Source organism: Meriones unguiculatus (genome assembly GCF_030254825.1).
Source record: "Meriones unguiculatus strain TT.TT164.6M chromosome X unlocalized genomic scaffold, Bangor_MerUng_6.1 ChrX_unordered_Scaffold_30, whole genome shotgun sequence".
Taxonomy (NCBI): Eukaryota; Metazoa; Chordata; class Mammalia; order Rodentia; family Muridae; genus Meriones; species Meriones unguiculatus.
In genome coordinates, this window is record NW_026843706.1 from 10,976,695 (window position 1) to 10,998,915 (window position 22,221).

Below are 22,221 nucleotides of genomic sequence, written 5' to 3' on the forward strand. Positions count from 1 at the left end.
TTTGACAAAAATATCATTTGCTTTACAGAAGCTTTTCAGTTTCATGAGGTCCCAGTTATTGATTTTTGCTATTAAATCCTGTGCTATTCTGATGTCCAGCCTCTTTGCCTTTCTGGATAGGAATTGAGCATTTTAGCAAGAGTCCTCCCTCTTAATTAATTTCTTTAGGTGTACAGATTTTAGTAGGTTTATCCTATATTATATGTTTATATGAGTGAGTATATACTGTGTGCATTTTTCTGCTTCTGGGATAGCTCACGCAGGATGATCTTTTCCAGATCCCACCATTTACCTGCAAATTTCATGATTTCCTTGTTTTATATTGCTGAGTAATATTCCATTGTGTAGATATACTAAAATTTGTGCATCCATTCCTCCACTGAGGGGTATCTGGGCTGTTTATAGCTTCTGGCTATTACAAATAAGACTGCTACAAACATGGTTGAGCAAATTTCCTTATTGTGTATTTGAGAATATTTTGGATATATGCCTACGAGTGGTATAGCTGGATCTTGAGGAAGGGATATTCCTAGTTGTCTGAAAAAGTGCCAGATTATTTTCCAGAGTGGTTGTACAAGTTTACATTCCCACCAGCAGTGAAGGAGGGTTCCCCTTTCTCCACAACCTCTCCAGCATGTATTGTCTCTTGAGTTTTTGATCTTAGCCATTCTGATGGGTGTAAGGTGAACAAATCAGGATGAAGAGGATAATAGAGGAAACAAATAAAATACGTAAAGAATTAGAGGAAGATAAAACCAAACAGATCATGGCTATCAGTAAAGAAATGGAGGAAGTTAAAGACAAGCAGATTATGGCCATCCATGAAGAAATACAGGAAGATGCAGCCAAACAGTTTGCGACCTTCAGAGAAGAAATAATTAATTCACTGAAAGAAGTAAAAGAAACAGAGTTAAAGGAACTAAAAGCAAAAGAGGAAAATACAATCAGACAAGTGAAGGAAGTAAACAAAACAAATTAAGAGCTGAAGATAGAACTGGAAAAATTAAAGAAAACACAAATGGAGGAAATAATGGAGAGGAAGAATTTAGGGAAGAAAACAGGAACTACAGAGGTAAGCATAACCAACAGACTACAAGAGATGGAAGAAAGAATCTCAGGTATAGAAAATACAATGGAAGAAATCGATGTATCTGTCAAAGAAAATATTAAATCCAAAAAATTCCTGACACAGACCATCCAAAAAATCCAAGACAATATGAAAAGACAAAACCTAAGAATAATAGGTATAGAGGAAAAAGAAGACTCCCTTCTCCAAGGTCCAGAAAATATTTTCAACAAAATCATTGAAGAAAATTTCCCCAAGTTAAAGGAGAAGCCAACAAGAATACAAGAGGCCTACAGAACACCCAACAAATTTGACCAGAAAAGAAAATCCTCCAGCCACATAATAATCAAAACAGTAAGTATACAGAACAAAAAAAAAAAAAAAATACTAAAAGCTGCAAGGGAAAAAGGCCAAGTAACATATAATGGCAAACCTATTAGAATCACACCTGACTTTTCAACAGAGACTATGAAAGCCAGAAGGGACTGGACAGATATCATGAAGACACTAAGAGAACACAGATGTCAGCCCAGGCTACTATACCCTGCAAAACTCTCAGTCCTCATAGACAGAGAAAACAAGATATTCAATTACAAAAACAAATTTCAACAATACCTACATACAAATTCAGCATTACAGAGGACACTGGAAGGGAAAATACGACCCAAGAAAATTAGCTTCTGCCAAGAAAACACAGGAAATAATTAACCTTACTACAGTAAAACAAAAAGCAACCAAGCACACAACCTTATAACCACAGCCAACATCAAAATCAAAGAATCTAACAGCCACTGGGCATTAATCTCTCTCAATATCAATGGACTCAACTCTCCAGTAAAAAGACACAGATTAACAGAATGGATACATAAACAAAACCCAGCAATCTGTTGCATACAAGAAACACACCTAAGGCACAAAGATAGACATTACCTGAGGGTAAAAGGATGGAAGACGACTTTCCAAGCAAACAGACCCAAGAAACAAGCAGGAGTAGCCATTCTAATATCTGATAAAATAGACTTTCAACCAAAATTAATCAAAAGAGATGGGGAAGGACACTTCATACTCATCAAGGGAAAATTCCACCAGGAAGACATCACAATCCTGAACATCTATGCCCCAAATACAAGAGCATCCACATTTGTTAAAGAAACATTGATAAAATTTAAACCACATATAGATCCCCACACATTGATAGTGGGAGACTTCAACACCCCACTCTCAACAAAGGACAGGTCAACAAAACAGAAATTAAACAAAGAAACAGTATCTCTAACAGAGGTCATGAATCAAATGGACCTCACAGACATTTACAGAACCTTACACCCAAACACAAAAGAATTCACCTTCTTCTCAGCACCTCGTGGAACCTTCTCCAAAATAGACCAGATAGTTGGTCACAAAGCAAGCCTCAACAGATACAAGAAGATCGAAATGATTCCTTGTATCTTGTCTGATCACCATGGAATAAAGTTGGACTTCAACAACAACAGAAATAGCAAAAAGCCTACCCACACATGGAAACTAAACAACTTGTTACTAAATGACAGCTGGGTCAGGGAAGAAATAAAGAAAGAAATTAATGTCTTCCTAGAACTCAATGAAAATGAAGACACAACATACCCAAACTTGTGGGACACAATGAAAGCAGTGCTAAGAGGAAAGTTCATAGCACTAAGTGCCTTCAAGAAGAAATTCGAGACAGCAAATTGGGCCATTCAAGCAACTTAATGGCCCACTTAAAAACCCTAGAAAAAGGAAATAATGGTCAACTAAAAGGAGGCTTGATGGTGTTCAATCAGAGGATTGACCTCGTGCAGAAGCAAATTGATACCCTAAGGCAAATCGCTCAACTTGGCTGTTAATGAAAGTATGCTGGACTTTGAGTCACTAGCATATAACATGAGAATTTTTCCTGTGCTGCAAATCTGTCTAAACAATTGTCTAGCTATATTTTAGGTAATTGGACTGGAGAATTCGATACTACAATGGAGCAGCTGAGAGTGGCCATTGTCACGGTAAATTCTACACTTTATTCATTCTGCATCCCCCCATTAGCCCCTCCCTCCTACCCTCCCAATCCCACCCTCCCTCCTCCCTCTGCATGCATGCCACTCCCCAAGTCCACTGATAGGGGAGGTTCTCCTCTCCTTTCTGATCTTAGTCCATCAGTTCACATCAAAAGTGGCTGCATTGTCCTCTACTATGGCCTGGTAAGGCTTCTCCCCCCCCAGGGGGAGGTGATCAAAGAGTAGGCCAATCAGATTATGTCATAGGCAGTCCCTCTTCACATTACTATGTAACCCAATTGGACTCTGAACTGCCCTGGGCTACATCTGTGCAGGGGTTCTGGGTTATCTCCATGAATAGTCCTTGGTTGGAGTATGAGTCTCTGGGAAGTTCCCTGTGTTCAAATTTTCTTGTTCTGTTGCTCTCCTTGTGGAGACCCTGTCCTCTCCAGCACTTACTATTTCCCAGTTCTTACCTAAAATTCCATTCACTCTGCCCAACACTTGCCCGTGTATCTAATTTTATGTTGAGGTCTTTGATCCAGTTGGACTTGAGTTTTGTGCAGTGTGATAAATATGGATCTATTTGCATTTTCCACATGTAGACATACATTGAGACCAACACCATTTGTTTATGATGCTGTCTTTTTCCATTGTATGGTTTTGGTATCTTTGTCAAAAATCAGGTGTGCATAGTTGTGTGGGTTTATTTATTTCTGGGTATTTGATTCAATTCCATTGACCAACCAAACCAGCCTATTTTTATGCCAGTACCATGCAGATTTTATTACTATTGCTCTGTTGTATAGCTTGAGGTCAAACCAAAAATTCAAGTGACAATACATGCTGCCGAGGATGTGGGAAAAAAGAACCTTCCTCCATTGCTGATGGGAGTGAAAACGTGTAAAACCACTCTGGAAATCAATCTGGTGCTTTCTCAGAAAACTTGTAATAGATCTACCTCAGGACCTGGATATACCACCTCTTGGCATAAACATAAAAGATGCTCTACCATACAACATGGACATTTACTCACTATGTTCATAGCAGCTTTTTTTGTAACAGCCAGAAACTGAAAACAACCTAGATGTCCCTCAACTGAAGAATGGATAAAGAATCTGTGTTGCATTTACACAATGGGATACTACTCAGCCAAGGAAATCATGAGATTTGCAGGCAAATGAATGGAACTATAAAAAGTCATCCTGAGTGAGGTAACAGAGACCCAGAAAAACACACATGGCATATACTCATAAGCAGATTTTAGTCATATAGTACAGGATAGACATACCACAATGCACAGACCCAGAGAAGATAAATCTGATGGACATGTGAGCTCAGTAGTTAGGAAAGTTAGGGATATTTTTCACATAAACTTAGTTTCTGCTTTTTGATCACTTCCCCTTGATGGGACTTCCATACAGGGCCACAGAGGAGAAAGAGGAAATCAGATCTCATGTGAATAGATGAGTTGGGGTATCTGGGTTGTCCTCAGAATAGGGAAAAGGGGATGCAGGAGGTAGGGTGGAACTGGGAGGAGAAGTTGGAGGGGCCTATGACCAAGATATAAATTGAGTGAGTTAATAAAAAAAAAGAAATGTGTTTGTTAGTCCTTTATATCTTTGCTGCCTAATATATTCAGCAGTAAAAAAATTCACTATAGAGCACTTGGCATGTGTTTAGTCCAAACTGTTATAAGTAGAAGAAACAGATTGGATTTTGAATAATACTTACATGAAAAATAATACAAAATTGTTTGTTAATATTTAATTGGTTACTTGTTGGAGTAGGTGTACTTTGATTTATTGTGTTTTAAATATAACATACTATTGCACTTACTAATTTCACAAACTAATTATATATTTTATAGTATTATTATTATATAATAAATATATTTCTATAAACTAATTTCACTGGTTTTTATGTTTTCAGTTAAAAGCTATTTATTAAAAAATATGTCATACTAATTTGAATTCTATATCAAATTAAAACAGGGAGTGATGTTATACAGAATAATTTCTCAGAGCCCCTGTACAGAATGCAATCACCTCATTAGTTCACTCTCTGTTGAGAGTGACAAATTCAATTCATTAACTTCAGAAAAGTCTCATAATTGTTATGTTACATATAAAAATATTTTATAAGTCTTTCATATTTCTGTTAAGAACTTAGCTAATATAAAATGATACTGTCTTTAAAAAACACCCAAGAACTGGCCTATTTTCCTTTCCTGCAAAATTCAAGAACATGATTATTTTAGGTCTCTTTACTGCTCACAAAGTAGTCAAGGCCTAGAGGGGTAGCTTAATGGTGGTGTACTTGCCTAGCAGGAGCAAGGTACTGAATCCCACCCTATCACTGAGAAGGAAATTACTGGAACATATGAGATTGTGCTTCATTTCCACATTTCATTCTCAGTGCCAAAAATATACTGGTGATGTAACAGAAAGCCAGCGAAGTCTCCAGCCTTAATACATGTTTCTGACAGGTTTTCAAGAGCTGAACTTCAATTATTATCCAGAATATAGACATTTGAATAATGGCTTTAGGGGAACAAATATTGGGTTGCATACCTTAAATCCTAGCAATCAGGAGGCAGAGGCTGGTAGACCTCTATGAATTATAGGCCATCAGGGATACCTAGTGAGAGTCTTTCTTAAAAATAAAAGGCTTTTAGAAACACACACTCAAAGGAAACCCTTTAATTTTATTATCATTAAATCCATCCAGAAGAAACAGTCTCTCTTGCCTTTTTTTTCCACACAGAGAAAAAAGCTAGGGATGAATTCATGGTGGTGCATGCCAACCAGCATGTGGCTATTATGCCAGCCCTATCTCTAGTTTCTTGATGGTTTAAAAAGGCAGTCTTTTCTTAGCAGCTTCTTTGTAAGCAATAAACCTCAAATTCATCTTCACATTGTCAAGAACACACAGATAATCTGGGCCGTATTTGTTCAATCTTCTTCCCATAGCTTCATTTGGAAAGCTGGAATTCTTTCAAAGAAGTTAACAGTTTAGTTTGAACTGAGGCATCTTCACCTTCATCCCAGTTGTAAAAGCATCAAGGAAAGCATTCAAAACCTCTCTTGCTACCATGAGGGAAGGGTCCTTGGTGGCACGCTCCAGCAGAAAGTACTCAATAGTCTTGAGTTTTGAAGTGTGCCATCGTCTTTGTCTAGAATGCTGCCAATGATCTCCCAGATGATGACCACATTCACTCTAACACTGTCACTACTGCTATGAATGTCTGCTTGGCACAGTGCCATCAGCTGTTCAGGTGTCACCTACTGTAAAATATTTTGGAGGTCATTGTTGGGTAAAGGCCCCTCAAAGCACTTTTATGTCTTCTAGAGAATCAACCTCTTTAGCAATATGTGGAGCATCCTTCTTGGAACCTCATTTTATTTTTATGTGAGTGCATGTGTACATGCATGTTCATTTATATAGATACATCTGTATAGGTGGTATATGCCCACTTGTGAGTGCTTGCATGTAGGAATCACAAGAAAACCTGGCGTATCATCCTCAGAAACATCATCCACATTCTCTGTGACAAAGACTCACATTGTTCAGTTTTTCACCAATTTGGCTAGACTGACAGGCCTGTGAACCACAGAGAGTCTCCTATCTCTGCCTGACATTTTTATATGGCTTCCTAAAATAAAATTCAGGACTTCAAGCTTGTGAGGTAATCACTTTACAAGATTACTATATCCCTAAGATCTCTGTGTCTTTTATGGTATCATTCCTACATTATCTGAACACATTAAAGGTATTTCATATTTCTGTGGGACAGAAATGATTAAGCTACACTGTTGTGATCACTGCACTATGAAAAAACTATCCATAGTAGTTAGATCAGTCTGGATTTTTAAAACTGAAATTAAAGAAAAATAATCTTAAATTTTTAATTTGTATGTATTAATTTAAATATCACAAACAAAACTATGTACAGTGAAACTTTAATTGGTTATCTTTGGTATTTAAAAAGATTTAAGTAATAAGAAAATAGTAGCTTCACTTAGGTTGTTTTGTCATTAAGTTCATACAATTTTTGAATTACAATAAAAGAAGACACATGAATCTATTGTTATATGTATGACAATGTCATTTTTTTAAAACGCTGATATTTCCTAGGTACATGCTTATATGCAAAAGTATCAATCTTACACTCTTACCGAGACATAGTCCTATCACACTCCAGTACTAATTACAATGAAAATGCCAATAAAGCCAATATGCCTTGTAAAATTAAAACCAGAACTAGAGCCTCCTATTGTGATATATAAAATGTCTGAATCACAATCAAAAGCAACTCAGCTTATTATAGTTCCCAAAATTTCAAATAAGTTGGGAGAAATGCTACATGATGACACAGGTAGTGGAATTTTCCACAATAGACTCTTTAGTATCTGTAAGAAAAAAAAAATTTCACAGGGCTCATAACACATGAGTTAAAATCAAATGTATCAAGAACATTAGAAAGAAAAACAACTGGAGAGTTTAGAATTTAAAAATGATAATGACTGAATTGAAAAACAAACAAACAAAAAAAAAAAAGACCCAACATAATAAGATATACAAAGACATGAGCTAGAAAACCAGGAAGTATGAGGACTGAAAAGTGGACAAGAAGAAAAGACTAAAAATAAAGGAACTTAGCCAAAAGTTACCCATGATATTATTAATAGAACACTAAACAGTATGGTTTTGTAGTTCTAAAAAGAAAATAGAAAAGGTGTGGCACTGAAAAAATTCTTGAAATAGCACAACCTGGTAACTTCCTACATTCCACTAAAGTCCTAGGTATTTAAGAAATTGAATGAACCCCAAACAACATTAAAAAAAATAATTCATGCACATTTACAATTACATTGTTAAAATTTAAAGACAAAGAAAAGTATGAAACTGAAAAATGATGCTACTGAAGAACAATGCTTAAAAACCAATGGATTTCTCATGAGAAACCATGATTCTCTTTAAATCTTTTGAAAATTTCGTACACCAGTGTTGTACTTGCATAATTTCTACACTTCTCTCTTTAAACAATTTTAAATGTATATTTTTTTCTTTTTTTAACTTTTATTAATTACACTTTATTCACTTTGTATCCCCCCCATAAATCCCTCCATCCTCCCCTCCTAATCCTACCTTCCTTCCCCCTTCTTCACACATGCCCCTCCCCAAGTCCACTGATAGGGGAGGTCCCCCTCTCCTTCCTTCTGATCCTAGTCTAACAGATATCATCAGGAGTGGCTGCACTGTCATATTCTGTGTCCTGGTAAGGCTGCTCCCCCCTCAGGGGGAGGTGATCAAAGAGCAGGTCAATCAGTTCATGTCAGAGACAGACCCTCTTCCCATTACCATGGAACCCACTTGGACATTGAACTGCCATGGGCTACATCTGTGCAAGGGTTCTAGGTTATCTCCATGCATAGTACTTGGTTGGAGTATGAGTCTCTGGAAAGACCGTGTTCAAATTTTCTGGTTCTTTTGCTCTCCTTGTGGAGTTCCTTTTCTCTCCAGATCATACTATTTCCCACTTCTTTAATAAGATTCCATGAACTCTGCCCAAAAGTTGGCCATAAGTCTCAGCATCTGCTTTGATAGTCTGGAGAGCAGAGCTTTTCAGAGGCCCTCTGTGGCAGATTCCTAGGTTGTTTCCTGTTTTCTTCTTCTTCTGATGTCTATCCTCTTTGCCTTTCAGGATGGGGATTGAGCATTTTAGTCAGGGTCCTCTCTCTTGATTAGTTTCTTTAGAGGTACAGATTTTAGTAGGTTTATCTTATATGTCTATATGAGTGAGTATATACCATGTGTGTCTTTCTCCTTCTGGGACAGCTCACTCAGGATGATCCTTTCCAGTTCCCACCATTTACCTGCAAATTTCATGATTTCCTTATTTTTCATTGCTGAGTAATACTCCATGGTGTAGATGTACCACAATTTCTGTATCCATTCTTCAGTTGAGGGGCATCTGGGCTGTTTCCAGCTTCTGGCTATTACAAATAAAGCTGCTACAAACATGGTTGAGCAAATGTCCTTTTTGTGTACTTGAGCCTCTTTTGGGTATATGCCTAGGAGTGGTATGGCTGGATCTTGAGGAAGCGCTATTCCTAGTTGTCTGAGAAAGTGCCAGATTGATTTCCAGAGTGGTTGTACAAGTTTACATTCCCACCAGCAGTGAAGGAGGGTTCCCCTTTCTCCACAACCTCTCCAGCATGTGTTGTCACTTGAGTTTTTTCATCTTGGCCATTCTGATGGGTGTAAGGTGAAATCTCAGGGTTGTTTTGATTTGCATTTCCCTGATGGCTAATGAGGTTGAGCATTTAAGTGTTTCTCTGCCATTTGATATTCCTCTACAGAGAATTCTCTTTTTAACTTTCTTCCCCATTTTTTTAATTGGATTACTTTGTTGCTTTTCAGCTTCTTTTGTTCTTTATATATGCTGGATATCAGCCCTCTGTCAGATATAGGGTTGGTGAAGATCCTTTCCCAGTCTGTAGGCTGTTGTTTTGTTCTGAAGACAGTGTCCTTTGTTCTACAGAAGCTTTTCAGTTTCATGAGTTCCCATTTATTGATTGTTGCTCTTAGCCTGTGCTGTTGGTGTTCTATTTCGGAAGTTGTCTCCTGTACCAATGATTTCTAGGGTCTTCCCCAGTTTTTCTTCTAACCGATTTAATGTGTATATTTTTATTTAACATAAAAATGAGAAATATTAAGAAGTAGGCAATGAACCTGAACAGACGCTTCACAAAAGCGCTGAAATACTGGAAAAGCTTGAGAAACACGATGCAGTAACATGAATCTTTAAGAAAGTGATTGTTATAAGAATAGTGATAAACGAAAAGCACAGCCATTAGAAAATTAAATGACTAAAATAAAGATACTGGTGGTATTAAATTGTGGTATAATGATTTAAACATTCAGATATACTCTTATATATTTTAATGTATTTCAAAAGCATTTTCTCTTTTAAGAAATTAAAAATATAATTACCACATGACACAGAAGTTCCACTTCTGATTATTTATGCCAGAATGCTGATTAACAAACTTCTATTGCTGTGAAGAGGTAATTAACCAATAATTTTGCAGGCCACGTAGTCTCTATCATAACTCTACACTTAAAACTTTAAAGAGCAAAAGTACTCGTAAACTATGTAAATCAATGGATGCAATTGTAGTGCAATAAATATCATCTAAAATGGAGGTGATAAGCCAGAGTTGGCCTGGCTACTGTATGCAGTCTGTTGATCCCTGCCACACAGAAATGAAAATATGTATTTGTATCAAACCTGTACAAGCTCTCCATAGCACCTTTAGTCATAATTGTCAATGATTCTATAAATTTGTTAAAATTCATAGTCCTTTTCCCATGTTAAAATTCATAGGTTTACATAACAATGAGAAAATTTTACATTAGATTAGAGATTAAAATAAAATGAAAAATGTAAATGTATCATTTAATAATTTGGCTTTTCAGTTTATGAAGTCTTTTGCCTCACTAGCACATACCTTTACATTTTGTTTCCCATTTATACATGAAGTAATCAATGCCTACACTTATATTACTGTTGGATGGCTGTGCTGACGATATAAAATCATATGATCTGTGATATCTGAATGCAAAGCCTGAGCTTTATCTGTACACTTATCCAGGTTTATACACATGGATGTTCATTAAATCATCTACCTCTTTTTTGATAAAATATACTTATGAGTTCTGAGATAACTTGTGTTGTTAAGCTTTATATGACAAAATGGTGTGATCTGCGCAAACTACAGTGTGGCAGTCCCTCCCAAATACAAGAAACATGCAAGATATATGTTTGAGGAAAGACTGGATCTATGAGGTTATAGAGGGGGAAAAACAAAAACAAGAATTCTAGTGAAAATAAGGCAGAGAGAATGTGATGTGAGAGAAAAGAAAAGTAGACAGTTCCCAGATCAAGTAGAACTTTGCACTTTATAGTAAGGAGTTTAGATTTTGCTTTAAGTATATGGAACTAGAAAATTTATGAACACTTCTAAGTATAAAAGCAATTTATCTGATTCATGGTTTTGAAATGCCACCCTCTGCTGTAAGAAAGCAAGTATGAAAAAGGGATAAACAGAAAGTTATGGCTATTTTCTAGGTTGGAGATGTAGTGATGTAGGAGTTATTGTAAGAAGATATTAATAACATATTCTGAAGTAGTCAACAGGATTTACTTATGGAGGAAGGAATCTGAGAAAACCGTGTTTTCAAGTTCTGTGCTCAAAAGTGTAAGTCTTACCTCAGTGCATAAGAAGGAAAATAGAAGTTGTTAGGCTAAGAGTATATTTGGAAGACAGAAAACAGAGTTTTGTTGCCAACTGTGGCATTGGGTGAGCTAGCCAAAGCAGTGTTGGAGAGCTCTCCCTGGTGTTGTGGGTGAGGGAGAGCTGGTGGACTGACTGACACAGCTGCCACCCAGACCTAGATCCAGGGCTTTGAGTTGGCCCACCCCAACATCTACCCCATCTGTGAACTGCTGGAAAAGAGAAAGGGCTGGTCCTGCATATCCAAAGCTGTAGGACCTCCATGACATAGGACAACAACAGAATATCTGAGAGAAGTCCCAATGTGGATCCAGTATTGATAATGTAGCAGAAGCCAGAGGTGTTAAACCAGACCATTGACTCATTGCAATGAATATTTACAAGTAAATATATATGAACAGAATTATATACTGTGTGATACACTGTGATTTACTACAGCTTCTATGGTGAGATTTTTTTTTATTTTATTTTATTTTATTATTTTATTTTATTTTATTTTATTTTATTTTATTTTGATGGGGAGGTTGAAAGGACTGAGAATGGAGATGTAGGGACTGGGAGTTGAGTGGGGTTGAGGTGCCTGCAATGAAATTCACAAAAAAAAATCAATAAAAACTTAAAAAAAAAAAAAACAAAGGTTGGTAATAATTTGAAATGGGGTAGACAGAAGAAAAAGAAAAACTAAAGAAAGCTTCCCCAGGTTTTCATTCCAAACAAATGTGTATAGTTAATTACTACATTTAAGACACAGAACACTAGTAAACAGAAGAGTTGGAAGAATAATTAAGTATTAACTTTTTCAAGTTGCATCAGGACTGAGGTCATCCTCATCTACTGAGGCCAGACAAGGCAATGCCATTAGAGGAAAGCGATCAAAAGCATACTACAGAGTCCATGTCAGAGACTGCACCTGTTCTACTTGTTAGGGGATTCACATGAAGCCCGAGCTGCCCATCAGTTACATATGCATAGGGGGTCTAGGTCCAGTCCATGTATATTCTTTGGTTGGTGCTTCTGTCTTTGTAAGCCCCCATGGGCCTAGGTTAGTTGGCTCTGTTGGTCTTCTTGTGGCATTCTTGTCGCCTGTGGGTCCTACTCTCTTTGCTCCCACACTTCCACAGGACTCCCATAGCTCAGCCTAATGCTTGGCACCCAGTCTCAGCATCTGATTCCATCAGCTGCTGAGTGGAGCCTCTCAGAGAACAATTATGCTAGGCTCCTGCCTGTAAACAAACTGGGGTAGCTTGGTGGGAGGGGAGTGGCTCACCGTTTCTAAGGAGAAGGGGAAAGGAGATAGAAGGAAAAGACTGACAGGGTAGAATCTGGAAGAGAGGAGGAAAAAGGCTATGATTGGAATGTAAATTGAATATATAAATTTTAAAAATTCAAAAAACTAACAGAAATCTTCTGTGGAAAGCTCCTATACTGTCCCTTGTCTTCTCCTACTTCTGATGTTTATCCTATTTGAATTCTGAATGAGGATTAAGCATCTTCCCTAGGATTGTCCTTGATGTTTAGCTTCTTTAGGACTATAGATTTTAGTATGTTTATCCTGTATTATGTGGCTAAAATCCACTTATAAGTGAGTATATATCATATGTGTCTTTCTGCTTCTGAGTTACCTGACTCAAGATGATCTTTTGTAGCTCCTACCATTTGCTTGCAAATTTCATGATTCCTTTGTTTTTAATTGCCCAGTAGTATTCCATTGTGTAAATGTACCACAAATTCTGTATCCATTCCTCAGTTGAGGGACATCTAGGTTGTTTCCAGATTCTGGCTATTACAAATAAAGCTGCTATGAACATAGTTGAGAAACTGACCTTATTGACTGGTGGGGCATCTTTTTGGGAAATGCCTAGGAGTGGTATAGATAGATCTTGAGGTAGCAATATTCCCAATTTTCTGAGAAAGCGCCAGATCCAGGGTATTGAAGGAAATACTGAGACTCATAGCCAAACTTTGGGCAGAGTGCAGGAAACCTTATGGAAGAAGAAAGAGATAGAAAGACCTGGAGGGGACAGGAACGCCACAAGGAAAAAAATAAAAAAAACAGAGCCAAAATACCTGGGCCCAGAGGGGCCTGCAGAGATGGAGACTCCAACCAAGGACCATGCATAGAGAGGACCTAGACCCCCTGTTCAAATGAAGCCTATTGGCTGCTCAGTTTCCATGTGGGTTCCCTAGTAAGAGGTACAGGGACTGTCTCTGACATGAACTCAGTGGCCGGCTCTTTGATCACCTCCACCTGGGGGAGTGCAGTCTTGCCAGGCCACAGAGGAAGATGATGCAGCCAGCCTTGATGAGACCTGATAGGCTAGGTTCAGATAGAAGGGGAGGAGGATCTCCCCTAATGGTGGACCAGTGGAGGGGCAAGGGGGAGAAGAGGGAGTGTGGGTGGGACTGGGAGGACACAAAGGCGGGAGCTACAGCCGGGATACAACGTGAATAAATTGTAATAAATAAATACATAACTAAAATTCAACTTTAAAAAAACTAAAAAAATTGTTAACTCTTTACTTTGAATAGAAATAATTAGCAATAAATTTTATATGAGTGTATTATTCAGGAAACAAAATAGTGTAAATTCTGGAGCTCACATTATCATTATCTACATAGTATATTAAAGTAACTGGACTTAGGAGATCACATAGGGATAGAGTATTGTCACAAGAAAAAAATAAATGGAGTAAAACTTTTCTAGGACACTGTTATTTAGTGGTAAGGAAGAGGACAATTGGTTAATAAAGGAAATTGAGAAAGCATAACCAGTAAGGAAAGAGAAAAACCTGGAGTCCCAGGTAAGGAAACTTTGTCAGAGAGGAGATGAGCAGTGACTATGTCCAATGTTCCTTGACTAAAAGGTCAAGGATGACAGGGGCAATAAAGCTGATAATAAAACTTGATATTATGGAGGTTGTTGGCAGCCTTGATAAGAACCTTTTTAGAACAGAGAGAGTAGAAGTTGGAAAGGAGGAGATAAAGACTACAAGTGAATGTATAAAATTATTTAAAAATAAAAATATTAAAAAAGAATATAAAGACTAACTTATCACATTTGTTCTCTGCCATAAGGGATATATTAAGAGGGGCATGACTTCAAGTGGCAGACATTTAAGTGAGTCCAAATATAGTGTGTCACTGAATAAATACCATGTTCCAAGGACACACTGTTCGGGGGGTTTATTGTAATTACTGTTTTAAAATCAATAAAAGTTATTTTCCATCTGGAAATATAAATGCCGTATATTAAGTGAAGAAGCAGAACCAAGTTAATATTTAATTCAACATGAGAGTAAACTTTGAGGTCAATTCCATACATTTAAATGAAGCAAAAGACTAGCCCTGAATTAAGTTTAATGACTTTACATCTTTGAGAGGCATCTGTAAAATCACAATAGCTGATATAGCTATCCCCAGATCTAGTCATTTAATGCATGGCATTGACCTACTTTCCTCTTTAATTATTTAAAACTTAGATGTTCAGTTGAGTCTTGTCCTTCCAATCTGAAGAACAGAAGAATAATCTGTAGCAATTTTAGTCCAAATTATACATTTTGTATAACAAAGGAATCTTCTGCAAGTCAAGGTTAAAACTAAATAAAAAATTCACAGCCTCTTTAAAAAACATTGATTCTCCAATGTGAAGAAGTTTAACTGCCCATTGATTAACAATTTCTACTCATTTTTAAATGTTAGGCAAGATGCTAACAATTTATTTAAACAGTAATTTACAGATAGCAAATACATGGGCAATTGTAAAGACTGATATGTCTTTCTCTCGGTAAATATATTTTTGTGGTTGGGATATGAAAAGAATTACCTCTTTTATCAGTAACAGAGATTAAACTTTGCCACCGGTTCATCTGTTTCTGGATAATATTAGAAATTATTTATTGTTTTATGTTTTCCTCTTCTGCTAGAGAGGACCTACCTCCTAGTTAATAACTAAATTTCCCAATCTGGGACTGTATCAAGAATTTTATTAGAACAGTATGCATTCTGTCTCCTTTTTCCCAATAGTGTTTCAGTCTCTTAGGGATTAAAGAGTTCCTAGGAACTATTGCTGTCCACGTTACAGGTCCCTGTCTTAGAACATCAAATTAGTGTTCTTTTTACCTTTAGCTGCCACGATTTGTCTGAGGCTATCATCAGTTGTATGGAGAAAATTGGTAGGTTAACAACTTTCCAGAAAATAACTAATCTGTTTATGATTTACATGCTGTACATACCCCACTATGAGTGATTTTAGCTTAGTAATATGATTCCAAATAAACATGGAGCTCTGTGGAGATTCACATAGTCAGCTATCAGACACCAGGAAGACTCATTCCAAGACATTACTGAAGTGATGTGTGCCTAGGCTACAGTAGAGAAAGGATAAAGCATAATTCAGAAATAGTGCAACAACTCATTAAAATAGAGACTGAAAAAAAAAAACCACACATACTCCAAACACATAGCAAAAATCAATATAAGAAGCATGAATTTGGTGAAAACAAAACTGACATTATGACTAAAATTTTAGGGTGTACATAACTGAAATAAATTAATTAAATCTAAGAAGGGGACTAAGAAGTAGATGCCAAGGGAAGGACAATTAATTTTGTTTAGAAATTCTATGAAGGATTTCTCCTCTGCTAGTTGGGGCTTGGATTTCTGTCTTTTCCAAGATGAAACAATTTTGTTTGGAACTAGGTTTGGAGGCTCCTGCCCGTTGCCATGAAGGAACCATCCTAGAGATGTTCAACCCAGTTGTGGACTGGGAAATTCCTCAGACAACTAATGTAGAAGACTTTTCTGTTGATTCAGAAGTCCCATAGTTAAAATTTTAGTAAAGGTCCTGATGAAGCTGACCCTCGCCTCCAGAGCCAAGCAGCCAGTATATCGTCAGTACTACCACTTCACTGAGAAGAGACCAGTGGATAACTAAAGTGAAAAAATCTTAAGGGAGGTTCAAAGTGCCTTTCCCAGAAGGGTCAACACATTATTGTCTGTGCAGAGAGATCCTTTAGCAAGGATGGAAAGATTTAGTCAGATTTATAAGAAACTACGCAGTCTTTTTTTAATATTTTATATTAATTACAATTTATTCATTTTGTAGCCCAGTTGTAGGCCCTTCTCTCATTCCCTCCCAATTCCACTATCCCTCTCTCATCTCCAGCATGTGTTGTCACTTGATTTTTTGATCTTAGACCATTCTGATGGGTCTAAGGTGAAATCTCAAGGTCATTTTGATTTGCATTTCCCTGATGACTAAGGATGTTGAACATTTCTTTAAGTGTTTCTCCACTATTTGATATTCTTCTGTTCAGAATTCTCTGTTTAATTCTGTACTCCATTTTTAATTGGATTATTTGGTTTGTTGGTGTTTAATTTCTTGAGTTCTTCATATATTCTAGATATTACCTATTTGTCCAATGTCAGGTTGTTGAACATCTTTTCTCAGTCCCTAGTAAGGTGACCCAGAAACGGAAAGACACTTGTGGTATATACTCACTTATAAGCTAATATCAACCATATACTATAGGATAAACATACTAAAACTCTATAGACCTAAAGAAGCTAAACAACAAGGAGGACTCTTGGGAGGATGCTTAATTCTCATTCAGAAGGCAAACAGGATAGACTCCAGAAGCAGTGGAAGAGAGGGAACAGGACAGGAGCCTACTGTAGATGTCCTCTGAAAGACTCCACTCAGAGGCAGATTGAGGTGGATGCCGAGACTCACAGCCAAACTTTGGACAGAGCACAGGCAGTCTTATGGAAGAAGGGGCAATAGAAGGACACAGAGGGGACAGGACCTCCACAAGGAGACTAACAAAGCAAAGAAATCTGAACCCAGTGGGGCATGCGGAGACTGATGAATCAACCAAGAACCATGCATGAAGGAGACCTAGACTCCCTGTTCAGATGTAGCCCATGGGCAACTCAGTCTCCCCGTGGGTTCCTAGTAAGGGGAGCAGGACCTGTCTCTGACATGAACTCTGTTGTCTGATCTAATTTGATCACTTCCCTCTGGCGGGAAGACCTTGCCAGCTCACAGAGGAAGAGGATCTAGGCAGTCTTGATAAGAGTTGATAGGCTAGGGTCAGATAGTAGAGAAGGAGGACTTGCCCTCTCAGTGGACTAGTGGAGGGGGATGTAGACAAGAAGGAGGAAAGGTGGGACCAGGAGGAGATGAGGAGGAGTCTAATAGAGATATAAAGTAAATAAATTGTAAAAAATTCAATAAGAAAGAAAGAAGAAAAGAAAAAATTAAGAATTGAAAAAAAAAAAAAAAAGCATACACTGTCCTTTCTGCTGATAATGCCATGCAGCAGATGAGAAAGGTTTGTGTTTTGTTTTTGTTTTTGAAGATGCAATTTGTCCACATTCTGGGAATACCTTCCAAACTTGTTAACCTCTAAGTTATGTAGAATGTGTGATCTCTGAATATATGTGAATGACGTACTTGTAATAGGACCCAAAGGAGCAAGAATGAGTGAAGAGTATTCTGGGAGCTGGGAGCTTTACAAGCCTCAAGTCTGAAGTTAAGAAAGAATGTCAATAGAATTTTCAGTAGTTTGGTTTAGAAGGTAATTGGAATAAATCATTAGATTTTTCCACTTCTCAGAAATTTGTAATAAAGTCAATTTTATTATTATAACCTTTAGTAATAAATGCACAAAAAGATTAATAAAAATAAATTCTATGAAGAAAAATATTAGTAAAACCATTTTTATTGTGCATCAACAATTTGCAAGAACATTTGAAATGAAAGTTTGAGTGTTTGGGAAAAAATGAAACTGTGTGATGATTACACAGTATTATTTGCATACTAAAAAATTCTTAACCTGAATCAAATATTTTATTTCTATACTTTTTCAGTCAGCTCTGTGGAAAGCTAGGCACATTTTTTTTTCTTCTTCTTTTTTTGGTTGTTTTGTTTATTTATTATTTATTACAATTTATTCACTTTGTATCCAAGCTGTGGCCCCTTCCCTCTTCACCTCCCAGTCCCACCCTCCCTCTCTTTTTTTCCCCTTATGTCCCTCCTCTAGTCCACTGATAGGGGAGGTCCTCCTCCCCTTCTATCTGTGTCTAGCCTATCAGGTCTCATCAGGACTGGCTGCATTATCTTCCTCTGTGGCCTGGCAAGGCTGCACCACTCAGTGGGAGTTGATCAGAGAACCAGCCACTGAGTTCATGTCACATACAGACCCCCTCATTAAGGAAGTCACTGGCTGGTTCTCTGAGTAGAATTCCATTGTGTAAATATAACACAATTTCTGCATCCATTCTTCAGTTGAGACACATCTAGATTGTTTCCAGATCCTAGCTTTTATGAATAAAGTTGTCACTAACATGTTTGAGCAAATAGCTTTTTGTATAGTTGAGCATATTCCAAATATATGCCTAGGAGTGTTATAAATGAATTTTGAGGTAGCACTATTCCTAATATTCTGAGAAAGCGCCAAATTGATTTCCAAAGTAGTTGTATAAATTTACATTCCCACCAGCAATGGAGGAAGGTTCCCTTTTCTCCACTTCCTCTCCAGCAAATGTTATCACTTGAGGTTTTGATCTTAGCCATTCTGATAGGTGTAAGGTGAAATCTCAGAGTCGTTTTGATTTGCATCTCCCTGATGACTAAGAACTTTGAACATTGCTTTAAGTGTTTCTCTATGATTAGATATTCCCTTATTGAGAATTCTCTGTTGAGCTCTGTCCCCCATTTTTAATTGGATTATAGGTGTTTAATTTCTTGAATTCTTTATACATTGTGGATATTAGCCCTCTGTGAGATATAGGGTTGGTGAAGATCCTTTCCCAGTCTGTAAAGCTGTCATTTTGTTCTGATGACAGTGTCCTTTGCTTTACAGAAGCTTTTTTGTTTCATGAAGTCCCATTCATTGATTCTTGATCTTAGAGCCTTTGCTGTTGGTGTTCTGTTCTGGAAGTTGTCTCCTGTACCAATGAGGTCCAGGTTCTTCCCCGCTTTTTCTTCTAACAGGTTTAGTGTGTCTGGGTTTATGTTGAGGTCTTTGATCTACTTGGACTTTACTTTTGTGCAGGGTCATAAACATGGATTTTTTTGCATTTTTTGTTATGTAGACACCCAGTTAGACCAGCACCATTTGTTGAAGATGCTATGGTTTTTTCCACTGTATGGTTTTGGCTTTTTTTTGTCAAAAATTAAGTTTCTGTATGTATGAGGGTTTATTTCAGGGTTTTCTAGTTGATTCCCTTGATCCTCCAGTCTGTTTCTCTTCCAATTCCATGCATTTTTTATTACTATTGCTCTGTAGTACAGCTTGAGATCAGAGATGGTGATATCTCCAGAAGTCCTGTTATTGTACAGGATTGTTTTAGCAATTTTGGAGTTTTTTGTTTTGTTTTGTTTTTCCATATGAAATTGAGAATTGTTCTTTCAGTTCTGTAAATAATTGTACTGGTCACTTGAGGTTTTCGTTTGTTTGTTTGTTTGTTTGTCTTAGCAGTTCTATAGGTGTAAGATGGAATCTCAGAGTCATTTTGATTTTAATTTCCCTGATGACTAAGGACATTGAATATTTCTTTTTTAATTAAATATATTTTTATATTAATTACAGTTAATTCACACTGTATCCCAGCTGTAACCCCCTCCCTCATTCCTACCCAATCCCAGCCTCCCTCCCTCATCTCCTCCCTTGCCCCCTCCAAGTCCCCTGATAGGGGAGGGCCACCTCCTGTTCCATTTGACCAGAGCTTATCAGGAAACAATAGGACTGGATGCAATGTCCTCCTCTGTGGTCTGGCAAGGCTGCTCCTCCCTCAGAGGAGGTGGTCAAAGAGCCAGCCACTGAGGTCATGTCAGAAACAGTCTCCTCTTCCTCTTACTAGGGAACCCACTTAGATACTGAGCTGCCATGGACTACATCTGAGCAGGGGTTCTAGGTTATATCCATGAATGTACCTTGGTCAAAACATCAATCACAGAAAATACCCCTGAGTCCAGATAATTTGGTTCTGTTGCTCTCTTTGTGGAGTTCTTGTACTCTCCAGGTCTTACTAACTACTTCTTTCATATGATTTCCTGAACTCTGCCCAAAGTTTGGTCTTAGCATCTGCTTTGATACCCTGTACAGTAGAGTCTTTGAGAAGTCCTCTGTGGTAGGCTCCTGTCCTGTTCCCCATTTTCTTTCTCTTCTGAGGATTGATCATCTTATCTTTCTTACTCATAGTTTGGCAGGATTAACATAGTAACAATGGCCTTCTTACCAAAAGCAATCTACAGATTTGATGCAATATCTATCAAATTATCAACACAATTCTTTACAGACCTTGAAAGAAAAATTCTCATGGAAAAAAAATTCATATGGATAACAAGAAACCTAGAATTGCTAAAACAATCCTCTACAATAAAAGGTCTTCTGGAATTATCTCCATCCCTGATTTCAAGCTGTATTATAGAGCAAAAGTAGTAAAAAGTACGTGGTACTGGCATAGAAACTGACTGGTATATCAATGGAATTGATTAGAAAACCGTGAAAGAAACCCACACCCTTATGGACACCTGATTTTTGACAAAGATGCCAAAATGGTACAATGGAAAAAAGATGGCATATTCAACAACTGGTGCTGGTCTAACTGGATGTCTACATGTAGGAAAGGAAATAGATCCATACTTATCACCCTGCACAAAACTAAATTCCAAGTGGATCAAGGACCTTAATAAAAAACCAGACACACTAAACCTGTTAGAAGAAAAAGTGGGGAAGAGTCTTGAACTCATTGGCACTGGAGACAACTTCCTGAACAGAACACCAACAGCACAGGCTCTAAGAGCAACAATCAATAAATGGGACCTCATGAAACTGAAAAGCTTCTGTAAAGCAAAGGACACTGTCTTCAGAACAAAATGACTGCCTACAGATTCAGAAAGGATATTCACCAACCCTATATCTCACAGAGAGCTAATATCCAGAATATATAAAGAACTTAAGTAGTTAAACAGCAACAAATCAAGTAATCCAATTAAAAATGGGGTATGGAGCTAAACAGAATTCTCAATAAAGGAATATGAAATGGCAGAGGAACACTTAAAGAAATGCTCAATGTCCTTAGTCATCAAAACAACCCTGAGATTTCACCTTACACACATCAGAATGGCTAAGTTCAAAAACTCAAGTAACAACACATGCTGGATAGCATGTGGAGAAAGAGGAACCCTCCTCCATTGTTGGTGGGAATGTAAGCTTGTACAACCACTTTGGAAATCAATCTGATGCTTTCTACGAAAATTAGGAATAGTGCTACCTCAAGATCCAGCTACATGTAGGCATGTATCCAAAAAGTACTCAAGTATACAACAAGGACATTTGCTCAGCCATGTTCATAGCAGCTTTATTTGTAACAGCTAGACGCTGGAAACAACCCAGATGCCCCTCAGTTGAGGAATTTATACAGAAATTGTGGTACATTACACAGTGGAATACTACTCAGCAATTAAAAACAAGTAAATCCTAAAATTTGCAGGCAAATGGTGGGATCTAGAAAAGATCACCCTGAGTGAGGTATCCCAGAAGCAGAAAGACATGCATGGCATATACTCACTCATAAGTGGATATTACACACATAATATAGGATAAACATACTAAAATCTGTACACCTAAAGAAGCTAATAAAGAAGGAGGACTCTGGGTAAGATGCTCTATCCTCACTAATAATTATTTGTAATTAACCAAGGAAACTGAATGGAATGAAATGTCTTCTGGATAGTGATATAGCTCAATTTGAAAAAAAAAAAGTTTACCTTTTGGAAAAATACAGCCCTAATAACTTCTTCCACATACATGATGGCACATATTTGTAATCCCAT

At 37.4% G+C, this 22,221-nt stretch overlaps 1 pseudogene; it reads right to left on the reverse strand.

Annotated features, from left to right (window-relative positions):
• Window positions 1-5,928: 5,928 nt before the first annotated feature.
• Window positions 5,929-22,221, reverse strand: LOC110544664 (HEAT repeat-containing protein 3-like; annotated as a pseudogene).